Here is a 12900-nt window from a genome sequence, read left to right on the forward strand (position 1 = left end):
GAAACAGGGCGATCAACGAGCAAAGCGCCACCGCAACTTAAGGGGCTTAGCAAAGTCCCTTCAATTCGAGACCGGGTTGGCAGAGGCCCAAACTTCCCCGCCTTCCACACCGCGCTCCTTAAATACTTCACTCGTGACACGCCCGGCCCGCAGGGTTCTGGAGGACCCTCCTTACCCCGAGTCAAAAGCAGGCCTCCAAAGGCCAAGATAGGGCCGAAACCCCAAGCCCTTGCTAACAACACGTCCTTAAGGAAGACGTACAATCTGCCCCTCCACCCGTCACAAACTCCACCACGAGATGAAAGACCACCGGCAGAGGCCTGCGCCCAGTCTCCCTTCGTCCCCGTGACTCCGTATCACGATCCTCCGCCCCAAGTAAAGACGGAGGAAGCAGCCTCCGCGTCCCCAAGCCTGTACTTCGTTTTCTCCCCTCCCCCACGCGGCCTAGGTTAGAACCAACTCCCAGAGAGAGAAAAGCCCATGCGCCGCAGCTTATTACCCCTGCTCCCGAGCTGGCAACGAATAAGGCGCGTCCCTCTCGCAACGACCGCAGCACTGCCTTCCTCCTCGCAGTTCTAGGCCTCTAACTGAGGCAAAGCAGTCCGCAGAGAAGCACAATGGCGACCGCCCCTCTCTCAGATCCGGCGCAGAACCAGCCGCCACCGTTAAAAGCCCCTCCCTTCTCTTCCCCCCCACTTCACAGACTCCGCCGACATCTCGCGAGAGGGGCGGCGCTGCCGGGGACCCGAGAGCTGCGGGCGGGCTCGACGTACCCTACCGCGGGGTGGTGCTCTGACTGCTGCAACCGTTGAAGGGCTGCCCCCAGGGAGGCAGCAAGGCGCCACCGGTAAGCAGCTGCGGCTGGTGGGCCGGCGGGCTGACGGCTGGGCCGGCAAGGGTGCGGACGCCGGGAGAGGGGTGCTGGAGGCCCAGCCCTAGTTGGCCGCCTCGCTTACTTGGCTAGAGGCTCTAATTCAGCCTTGCCGGCCCCGGCGCCCGAGTCCACGCCATCGGCTCTTGCCGCCTCTGGCAAACCAGTTGGACCCACTGCTCGAAATACCGCCCAGTTCCTTTTTTTTTTTTTTTTTTTTTTTTTTTTGGCCCTTGGTAAGTGGCGCAGTGAATGTTTATTGACTTGAACCAAGCACTGCCTCTCCCGACCTCCCCTCCTCCCACTCTCTGCCGGTCCTGCCCGTGGTCTGAGAGCCCTCACCTTTCAGGGTAGGAGCCAGTTGCCCAGGACCGTTTCTTGCTGGTGGTCATTCAGCCTTGGTGGTGGTGTACTTTTACAGTCGTGTCTCTTAAAATCGTGATACTGATCTTTGATAGTGTAGCTACAGATTTTGCAGTAAAAATTCACTTGGAGGAAAATTTTAAGGTAAATGGTCCTGTGAAAATTAGGCGAAACATTTAAAAACCCTGTAAATGTGGTAAGCTTAGTATGTAAATGATTAGTAAAAAATAAAAAGGAGTAAGAGAAAACTGCAATTGATGTGGATTTAGATTACATTAAGTGGATTCAGGTGATATTGTACTTATTTTGAATGTATCAAACATAAAAGTTCTTTAACGGTAAAGATAAGTTACTGAGACTTGTAGACTTACTCAACGGCATCTGTTAAAGTGACTGTTTTATTAGGTTTTAAGCGATGCATTGTATTCAAATAATTCCAATACATGAAGTATGAGGTTTCTGTGAATATCTTTGTCATTTCATCTGAAGGGAATGCACTATCACTTCTCATTCCCATTTCACTCTGGGAGACTAACAGACTATCCATGCTTCGTTCACTATTATAAATTGTAAAATATTGTAAATTTTAAAGATTCAAAGTTTATTATTTAAAATTGTCATATAAATGCCAGTGTAGCTTTTTAGGATTTGAGTTAAAGATTAAGCATGTGGTATGGGATAAAGTGAACATATTAGAGGAAATTAACTTGCCCTTTTTAGAAAACACATTTATTTATTTATTTATTTATTTGCAGCCTAGTTGAGTATACTACTAGCATTGTAGTTATGGATATGCACATCTGAAGCACCAGATTGCATGAGTTCATATCCTAGTTCTGCCTCTATCTTACTACCTTTGTTGTGTTGAGCAACTTTTTTTAAATTTTATTTAGGACTTACTTATTTTTGAGAGAAAGAGAGCGTGAGTGGGAGAGGGTCAGAGAGAGGGAGACACAGAATTGGAAGCAGGCTCCAGGTTCTGAGCTGTCAGCACAGAGCCTGGTGCGGGGCTCAGACTCACGAACCCTGAGATCATGACCTGAGCTGAAGTCGATCGCCCAACCAACTGAGCCACCCAGGGGCCCCAGCAATTCTTTAACCTTGATAAGCCTGTTTCCTGTAAAATGGGATTAATAACAATACCTGTACCCCACAGAGCTGTTGAAAATATTAAATGGGTGGGGATGGGAGGGAGGGGCGGGTGGGTGATGGGTATTGAGGAGGGCACCTGTTGGGAAGAGCACTGGTTGTTGTATGGAAACCAATTTGACAATAAATTTCATAATAAAAAAAGAAAATATTAAATAAGATAATGCATTAGTTCCTGGAACACAGTAAGCATTCCATAACTGTTAGCTATTATATTCCATGTCTAAACCACCACTAATATTGTCTTTCTGGGGCTTAATATTATATAGGTCCCTTAAACATCTTCTGAAGTATATTCTACACTAAGAGGAATGACTGCACCATTTTTCTGAGCTATGGCAGTCAGACCTGGTACCAGTAACTTCTCTACAGAACCCCCAAACCTGGCAAGAATGGATCAGATTTTGACAGATTATGGCTTCATCCACACCCAGAACTGATGATATCAGCAGAGGTGAGTGTGACACCAATTTTTTATGCTAAACATACTTTCCACACTCTATTACTGATGCTAGTAATTGCATAAAAACCACTGATAACTGTGTTTTTGTTTCTTAAGAATGGTTAGTTTTCATTGTTTTTAAAGTACCTTCTCTGATTTGAGTTTCCATGAGTTTTTAATGAGTTTTCATTATCAAAAATTTTTTGAAATTTTCCTATGTTAAAGACAATTTGATAGAATTGTGGATACAGATGGGTAAAATGGTGACTATATTTTCTGATCTAAAAATCAGTACAAAATGATTTGACAGGAAAATATTTGGAGTCAGAACTGTTCTGATCAATTTAGACTCCATAGTTGTTCTTTTGTGTGCAAAATTCCCCTAATTAGCCTTCTTTTGCTAAGCTTTTTATCCTTACGACCAACTCTGACGTACCTTTTTTTATCTAAATATCTTGGTTCACCACTTGGCCCACACCACTTAAATTAGTTTCCATACTACTAGTAATTTTTCCCTTTCTACTTTGTAAATTTGCCTGTCATTTGGTCATGGTCATAACAGTCCTTTCCTCTTATGTTAATAGTTCTTCAGCTAGCTGATAGCTTAGAGAATTCTCTTTCAGATACTGAATTTCAAAGTTCCAATTTTTCTTCCTTTTTTGTCATCCCACAACCTAACTTTCTAAGAAGCTTCTCTATGTAAAAGCAATCTTATAGATATTTTTCACTTTGCATAAGCTATGTGGTCTTTAAAAGGTGTGGTCAGGGGTGCCTGGGTGGCTCAGTTGGTTAAGCGTCCGACTTCGGCTCAGGTCATGATCTCACGGTCCGTGAGTTCGAGCCCCGCGTCGGGCTCTGGGCTGACCGCTCAGAGCCTGGAGCCTGTTTCAGATTCTGTGTCTCCCTCTCTCTCTCTGCCCCTCCCCTGTTCATGCTCTGTCTCTCTCTGTCTCAAAAATAAATAAACGTTAAAAAAAATTTAAAAAAAAAAGAAGAAAAAATAAAAGGTGTGCTCATGTTTGCTTTTTGTAAATCAAATCATTTTTAAATGCATTTTTAAAGTTTATTTTGAAAGAGAGAAAGAGAACGTACAAGTCGGGGAGAAACAGAGAGGGAAAGAGAGAGAATCCCAAGCAGGCTCTACACTGTCAGCGTAGAACCCGATGCTCTTAACCAACTGAGCCACCCAGGTGTTCCTAAATCAAATCATTTTTAAATGTACGTTATTTCTTAAGCTTTGACTAACAGAAGGTAATACCTGGGATGAGAAAAGAGTGGCTATAGAGACATCCCTGAGTTGCAAACAAAGGATGCCAATTTCTTCTCAGATGGGAATCTTATTAATCCCTGGAGAAGGGAACATTGTGGCATCAACCAAGTTTAGGATCTACTATTTAAAGTTATAGGTAATTTTAGGGGCGCCTGAGTGGCTCAGTCAGTTAAGCATCTGGCTCTTGCTTTTGGCTTTGGTCATGATCTCACAGTTTGTAAGTTCGAGCCCTGTGTGGGACCCTGCGCTGACAGTGTAGACTCTACTTGGAATTCTTTCTCTCCCCCTCTCTGTCTGCCCCTCCCCTGTTTGTGCGTGTGCACACACACACACACACACACACACACTCCCTCTCTCTCTCAAAAATAAATAGTTATAAGTAATTTTAAGTATGTAATAATAATAATAATAATAATAGTAGTCTACAGATTGAGGACTCTTCCTTCTTAAAGATCCTTTGCTTTAAATCTTTGATATAAAGAATTCCATTCATTCCAAAAATGATAAGCCCCAGATTTAGTGATTTTTGTGAATTTTTCTCCTCTAATTGAATGGAATTTTAGAAATTTGAGTTTAATTAAAAGGTGCCACATTTAATAAACATGCAAGACACCTGGTTGACTTGTGCTGCAATAATTTTCAATCCCCAGAGCCAATAGATGAAACAATATAAAAACAAAGAGAATACCATCTTGAATCCCTCTCTGAGAAACACTTTCTTACACCTAAGCTCATGGTCTAGAACTCATTAGTTCTAGGAATATCATTCTTGCTCATTTAGCTCTGGAATACATGAGCCGAATAGGAGCAGTTCCCAATTTACAAGGCACTTGGAATCTGTATGTGAAGCGCATTTCACACTGCCTGAAACATAGTTTTAAATAAAAGCAGCTTTTATTATTAATAATACTAGGGGTTGGAAAAATATCATACACAGGCCAAATCTGGTTCACTGTCTGTTATTGTAAATCGTTTTATTGGAACACAGCCAGACTATGTTTATGTATTGTCTGTATATTAGAGTTGGCCAGAGAAACAGAACTATCTATCTAGAGAATTGGCTAACATAGTTGTAGGGAGTGTTAACATTGAAATTTGTAGGGCAGGCCAGAAGGCTGAAACTCTGATAGGAGTGGATAGTGCAGTCTTGAGGCAGAATTTCTTCCCCAGAAACACTGTTTTTACTCTCAAGGCTGATTAGATGGGGCCCATGTATTATCAAGGATAATCTCCTTGACTTAAAATCAGCACACTGTAGATACTGAGCACATTTACAAAATATCTTCACAGCAATGCCTTAAATTAGCATTTGATTAAATAACTTGATGCTTTGCATTGGATAAGTTAACACTTAAAATTAACCATCACAACCTGTGAATGAGTGCTTTTACCCAACAGTGGTGACTAGTTGTGATAGAGACAATATGGCCCAAAAAGCCTAGAACATCTACTGTTTGTTTTTTTACAGAAAGTTTGTTGACCCTTGGAGTAAACTGTGAAACCAGACCGAACTGACCTTGTTCTTTTAATAACAACCAAGCTAAACATACACACATCAGAATGATAATAATAGGCCTCCATGGCCACTTCAGATTACATTTTATGAGACTATAAGCAAAATAACATCCAATTACTGATAGAAATTCCTTGGGTATTCCCTCTGGCAAGTTTGGTTACTATACCTTTCTTAACTTAATTTTTCTTCATGTGCATGCTTTTATAACAATGTAGGTATGTGATTATTCATAGTAGCTATTTTAGTATTTTTTCCCTTTTCCTTCATAATTTGTCTCTCTTACCACTATACAAATATCCTTGCAAAATCAGTATCTTTCTGCACTTTTTTCTGCACAACTACACAGTCTTAAAAGAATAGTTCTATAATACACATATATACATGCACATACATGTGCACATGCACTCTCTTTTTCTCTACACACACACAGAACTACTTGGAGTTTTTTTTTAAGCATTTATTTTATAAAATAGCATCATATGCATCTGGCCTTTTTCAACCAAAAGTACCTTTTACCTAAATCCCTATTTGTATTGATTATTTGTCCTTTCTTTTCAATTTGTGATGGCTATTACCACTCTGTCCTGTCTTCACAGTGTTTTTTCAACTCTCTGATCTGTCTGTTGACTTGCCATTTAGTATCTTTTGCCAAAGATACGTTCATATGTTAAAATGTATCTGTGATTTCTTTTATGACTTTTGGGTTTATAACTTAGTTTAATAAATCTTAACCTCTCCCTGGATTGTATCATGTAGTATCCTAGATTTTCCAGATTATGTTTAATTAAACTCAGATTAGTTTGTGTGCTGGAATAAGATCATAGGATCCAGTTTCATGTTACCTTCAATGGATAGCCAGCTGTGCTAGTAGCATTTCTTAAATAATCCTGTCTTTATGTATGACCTTTGTCACACACTGAATTTTCAAATTTATACTGGATTTATTTCTGGATTTTATATTGTGAAAACTAGACTGTTCCGAACTATATAGAGTGCTATCGTTTGGGTCCCTTTTGAATCTTTTTCACATATTGATACTGTTCTGCATTTCAGTCACCTGCCTGTTTCAGTAATAAGAAATGGTAACTGTTTCTTCCAGAATCCCCCAATACACCTAACTGACTTTGTATTATACAGTGCATGTTATACTACTAGCCTGCCTAGGAATTATCTAATTTTTTTCTCACTATTCTTACTTCCTTTTCTCAGCAGTTTGCTAAAGCCATTGAATATACTTAATTATTTAAAAATACCTTATTAATATTTTTATATATCATAGTAATTTTTTTAAAATTATACATATAAATACATATATACTACTTAGCTTCTTTACCCTGTTCCCTATCCAAGAGTCTTATCTCAATTTTCACTGTGTAGCCTTGTCCACTCTTGACAGCAAGTTGCCCATTTGTACCAAGGACAATACAGAAGAAATTCTACATTTTCCACTATTATGTCATCATAAATGTTATGATAATAGGGACATACTTTAAGTATTTCATTTATAGTAAATGTTTGTAATTCTTTAGTATAGTACGCAAACAGAGGTGGTAGTTGTCGATTTTGTTGTGTCTTGAATATTATTCTCCTCAAAGCTGAGAACCCTCTAGTTTAAAAAATTATATTTTCAGTTTTTAGAGATACTAGATCAGTACTTTTTGTTTGTGTATAGCCAATTATGATAAATTATGGAAAGGCTTTTCTCAGGAAAGTGATTACTGTTTGGAACTCTATTAAGGTATTTTTTTAATCTTATGAACTTTATCTCAAATATTCTTGAATTGAAAGTTTTAAACATGTGTTTTCATATTAGGGTCTTAGGATGTGAATGAAAATAAGAAATACAATTTTAAGAAATATTTGGTTTCCTTTAACAGTTTTATAAATACATATATTGACGTGACTCTTTTGTTTTAGACATTGTTTCCTTAGGTTGATAACCAAATGTTTTCTTGGTACATAAATTTTGCTATTAGTCATCCTGTTACAAATTGCTAGAGTACTTCTAAAATACAATTATTTTTATGAAATTATATATCACGATTTTAATAGGCCTTATTAACAATCTTTAATCTGAATAAGTAAAACACTAATCAAATTATAGCATTAAGAAATTAATTGGGTAGATGAAAATTTATATCTAAAAAGTTTGAGTAAAGAGTTTAAATTTTAATAATTCTTTCTTACAATGTCCAGAAATAAAAACTGCTAGTGTTTAGTCTTATCGATGCTTGGAAGTAAGCCATATAAAAAACTATTAGCATTTATTCTCTTTAATGAAAGAAAAATGTGTAGAAATACCTAAATATACTATTGCAACACTGCTTCTAAATCAAAGTGAGAGAAAATCAACTCCTAGGTGCCAAATAGAAGTTTTTAACACCCTTTTTAGAAGACTTTTGTTTTCTTGCTATCAGAACAGTGTGTAGAGTTTAAGTTTTATTCACAGCAAAATTGGCATGAACTATATTTGCAATATTTCTAACTTATTTTGTTCAGGAAAATGTTGTGGAAAAGAAATGAACAAAAATTAATATAAGGTAGATTAAAAAATGCTTTTAAGAATAAAATGTAAATTCTTAAAATACAGAGTCAACTATTAAACATTACATTGTTACTTTTAAAGTAGGAATAAGGGAACATTTCCCTTTTTTCCTGAATTTACAAAAAAAATTTAACTTTTTTTAACATTTATTTTTGAGAGAGAGAGAGAGAGAGAGAGAGAGAGAGAGAATGCTTGCAAACACAAGCAGGAGAGGGGTGGAGAAAGAGACACACACAGACGGAATCTGAAGCAAGCTTCAGGCTCCAAGCTGTCAACATGGAGCCTGACTCGGGCCTCCAACACACAAACCGCGAGATCACAACCTGAGCCAAAGTCAGACACCTAATGAACTGAGCCACCGACGCACCCCCCCCAAATATTTTTAAATTAGCATTCCATCAATTCATACAGATAAATAAACTACCTTTATTTATGAAAAAAAATCAATGATATAGGCACTTAATGCTAAAGAATGGGACCATCTGTTCCTATTAAAGATCAATGACTAGAGTGGTTCCACTTTCTGGTTACACATTGAAAGAGCTTGAAAGTCCCTATTCCATCCTAACAACAAGTAAAAAGCTAAACAGACTTAAAAATCAGCAGCTGCTCTTGAATTCATAAGAGAGAGGAGGACACAAAACAAACACTATCCCCAAGATTGGAGAGACTAGCTAGACAAATACAGTGAGCTGTGGCTTATAGGAGTGGAGAATCAGGAGCTGACCACAGGAACCAGTGCCTGGGTAGGAAAACCTGAACTATAATTGATGAATTGCTGGAGGCTTAGTGTAGACAATTCTGAGACTTAAAAACTCCAGTGAGACCTATTCATGGGGTGGGGGGGCACCACAATATTGTGAGATTCACTTTCAGGAACTAGACCAGATTCCCAAAGTAAGTATCAAAGAAAACTCTCTTTGGACTTCTGGCAAGGGAAGGAGGAAAGAAACCACTTTGAAATACACCAGATTACTCTGTTCTTATGAAACCCTGCCTTCAGGGGAAACTACTTAACCAAAACCTAACCTGCTGAGGTATTATCAGAGCCTTAACTGGTCTGGGTAAGAGAAGTCCCCAACTAGAGCAAGCTCTATCCTTCCTTGCAGAAGAAGAGCAGTGCCCAACTGTAGCCAACTCTAACCATCCTGTCCCACCTAAGGCAGTAGGGGGAAAAAAAAACCTGAAAAGCTATTGTGAAGTTCATAGTCCATAGGCATTGGCTCACTAAAAGACTGAGACATAATCATGGGATTATACAATGCTTCCCCTCCCCCCATATCTCACCATTATATCACTAAAAGTCTATTTTTAGCAGTTCCTTTTATCCCAATAAATTATGTCTGGCTATCAAGAAAAAATTAAAAGGCATAACAAAAAGGAAAAAAACATAATTTCAAGAGATAAAAGCAAGCATCAGAACCGGACATAGCAGAGATGTTGGAATTTTTTTGTTGCTCCCATCATATATTTATTTTTAACATAGCACCCCAGTTTAACACCGTGCACATTTTCCCATTTGAGATTCTTAACATACTATGTTCTTCATAGAATAGGAATTTACAACAACTATGATTAATTAATATGCTAAAGGCTCTAATGGATAAACACACAAAAATAGCTGAGCAATGTAAGCAGAATCATGCAAATCATAAGGAAGAACAATAACAAAAAAATGCTACAGGTAAAAAAAAACACTGTTACAGAAATGAAGAATATCTCTGATGAGTTTATTAGATTAGACATGACTGAGGAAAGAATCTCTGAGTTAGAGTATATGGCAATAGAATCCATGAAAACCAAAAGTCAAAGAGAACAAAAACTATCAAAAAACAACACATTTCCAGGGGTTGTGGAACAACTAGAAAAGGTGTAACATAGGTTGATGGGGCTATCTCAAAGAGAAGGAGGAAAAGAACAGAAGAAATATTGGAAACAATAATGACAGAATTTCTACCAAATTTTTGTCAGACACCAAACCAGATATCCATAGAACACCGAGCAGGATAAAATGTCCAAGAAAACTTACACTTTAGCATATCAGTTTAAAATTACAAAAAAAATCAAAGACAAAAGAAAAAATCCTGAAAGAGGCCAGAGTTAAAAATACCTTATCCAAATAAGAACAAAGATAAGAATTACACTAATTTCTCCTCAGAAGCCATGCAAGGAAAGAGAGTGAACTAAAATATTTAAAATGCTGTGAAAAAACCCACTAATGTAGAATTCTGTGCCATGTGAGATTCCTTTCAAAACTGAGGGAGAAATTGACAAACGGCAGTTGAGAAAACTTGCTGACAGTAGACCTGCTTTACAAAAATGTTAAAAGAAATTCATTACAGAGAAGGAAAATAATATAGTTTAGAAATTCAGATATGTATGAAGAAAGAAAGAACACCAAAGAAGGAAAAAATGAAGGTAAAATAAGAACTTTTATTTTTTTTCTTAATCTAACAGAGAGCAGTTTTTTTGTTCAAAATAATACCAACAATATATGCAATTATGTATATATATGTGTATATAAGTGCTTCTGTATACTAGTATATAAGCAAAATGACTAACACCAATGATACAAGAGCGGGAAGGAAAAAATTAGGATTATTTTGTTATTATAAGATACACTACTTGTGAAGTTGTGTAATATTATTTGAAGGTGGATTTGGATTAGTTGCAAATGTATAGTGAAAACTCTAGGGGCAGCCAGTGAAAACAGCAAAAAGGAACTAAGATTTATATGCTAAGAAAGAGAAAATAGAATCATATAAAACATTCAATTAAAACTGTAAGGCAGAAAAGAGTGAAAGACAAAAATAGGGACAGAGAACAAGGGCAACAAAAAACAGTAACAAATGTAATGATAGTAATCCAACTATATTGGTAACTAAGTTGAATATCATTGGTCTAAATGTACCAGTTAAAAGACATCATCAGAATGTATGAAAAAATAAGATCCAACTCTATGTTTTCTACAAGAAACTCATTTTAAATATATATGTAAAATGTATATAGCAGACTTCAAAGTAAAGAAAGCTAGTAGGGATAAAGAAGAGCATTACATAATGATAAAGGGATCAGTTCTCCAAGAAGACATAACAATTTTTTAAACGTATGCATCTAACAAAAGAGCATCGAACTACCTGATACAAAAATGATAGAATTGCAAAGAGAAATAGATGAATTCACTATCATAGTTGGAGACATCCATACTCCTCTCTCAGATGGGTTAATTCAGCAGATAGAAAATCAGTAAGGACATACTTGAACTCAACAACATCTTTAATTGACTAGATATAATTCACATATATAGACTCCATCCAAAACAGGAAAATTAATGTTTTCTCAAGCTCATGTGGAGCATTTGCCAAGATAAACTATATTCTAGGACATGAAACACATTTTAACAAATTTAAAAATAGAGATACAATGTGTGTTCTCAGACCATAATGGAATTAAACTAGGAATCAATCACAGAAAGACAACTAGAAAACATTAAAATACAGGAGATTAAACAATGCCCTTCTAAACATAGGGGTCAAAGAAGAAATCTCATAAGAAATGTTGAAATATTTTGAACTTAATGAAAATACAACTTAATCAAAATTTGTGGGAAGCAGTAAAGCAGTGCTTAGAGGTAAATTTATAGCACTGAATTCATATGTTAGAAAAGAAGAAAAATCTAAATTCAATAAGTTTGCACCTTAGAAAGCTAGAAAAGGAAGAGAAAATTAAGTCCAAAGTAAATAGAAGAAAATAAATAGTAAGAATTATGACTAAAATCTATAAAATTAAAACCAGGAAGTCAATAGTAAAAATCAACAAAACTAAAAGCCAGTTCTTTGAAAAGATTGATAAAATCAACAAATTTCTAGCCAAGTTAACTAAGAAAAGAAGAAAGGATACAAATTAATAATGGCAGAAAACAGAGGACATCACTACAGATTCCATGGAAACTAAAAGGATTACAAAGGAATACTATGAACAACTTTATGCCTACATATTTGATAACCTAGATGAAATGGGCCAATTCCCTTAAAGACACAATTTGTCAAGGTTTGGTGGAAGATGGTGGCGTAGGAGGACGCTGGGCTCACTGCATCCTACTGATCACTTAAATTCCACCCACATCTGCCTAAATAACCCAGAAAACTGCCAGAAGACTAGCAGAACGGACTCTCTGGTGCCAAGTGTAGACAAGAGGCCCACAGAAGAGGGTAGGAAGGGCGGAGAGGCGGTACGTGCTATAGGGACAGGTGGGAGGGAGCCGGGGTGGCGGAGGGGCAGGCTGCCTGGTAAGGCAGAGCCCCCGAGTCTGGCTTGCAAAAGCACAGGGGTCAGATGGAGCATGTTCTGACAGCCAGTGGGACTTAACATCTGGAATATTAATAAGTCAACAGCTCTGCTCTCAGAGTGGGGAGGACAAGAGGACATGGGGAGGGAGAGTTGTTGAGTCGCAGAGGACAGAGCTCAGCTTGGCGGGGAACAGGTGCTAGGAAGTGCCATCTCCCTCGCCCATCTCCCAGCCAAAATCCCAAAGGGAACCAGTTCCCGTCACAGAACTTGCTTGCACCGAGCAAACACCCAACTCTGTGCTTCTGTGGATCCATCCCTCCAACGGGTCTGCCTCCTGCCCGGTACCACAGTGCCCTTCCCGAAGCGGACCACTGAAGGCAAAGTGAGCTGAGTCTGCCCCTCCCGCCCCTGTGCACCTTGCAGATCCACCCCGGCTAATACGCCAGATCCCATA

At 38.0% G+C, this 12900-nt stretch overlaps 2 protein-coding genes across 12 annotated transcripts in view; one reads left to right on the top strand and one right to left on the bottom strand.

Moving 5' to 3' along the window:
- The window catches only part of MARCHF7 (membrane associated ring-CH-type finger 7), a 64727-nt gene extending 63725 nt beyond the window's left edge, over positions 1–1002 (bottom strand). For 10 of the 11 annotated variants that reach the window (XR_007154677.1, XR_007154676.1, XR_007154679.1 and 7 more), the window contains exon 1: positions 500–668. The gene's annotated coding sequence lies outside the window, so the exon portion shown is untranslated. Of the gene's footprint in view, positions 1–499; positions 669–773 lie in introns of those variants that run through there. The other variant, XM_047870180.1, reaches the window with a different exon arrangement.
- BAZ2B (bromodomain adjacent to zinc finger domain 2B) overlaps positions 729–12900 on the top strand; it is a 424035-nt gene continuing 411863 nt past the window's right edge. Inside the window, exons 1-2 of the mRNA XM_047870150.1 lie at positions 729–847; positions 2653–2837. The gene's annotated coding sequence lies outside the window, so the exon portion shown is untranslated. The remainder of the gene's footprint in view (positions 848–2652; positions 2838–12900) is intronic.

The sequence above is a fragment of the Prionailurus viverrinus genome, chromosome C1, assembly GCF_022837055.1.
Source record: "Prionailurus viverrinus isolate Anna chromosome C1, UM_Priviv_1.0, whole genome shotgun sequence".
NCBI lineage: Eukaryota > Metazoa > Chordata > Mammalia > Carnivora > Felidae > Prionailurus > Prionailurus viverrinus.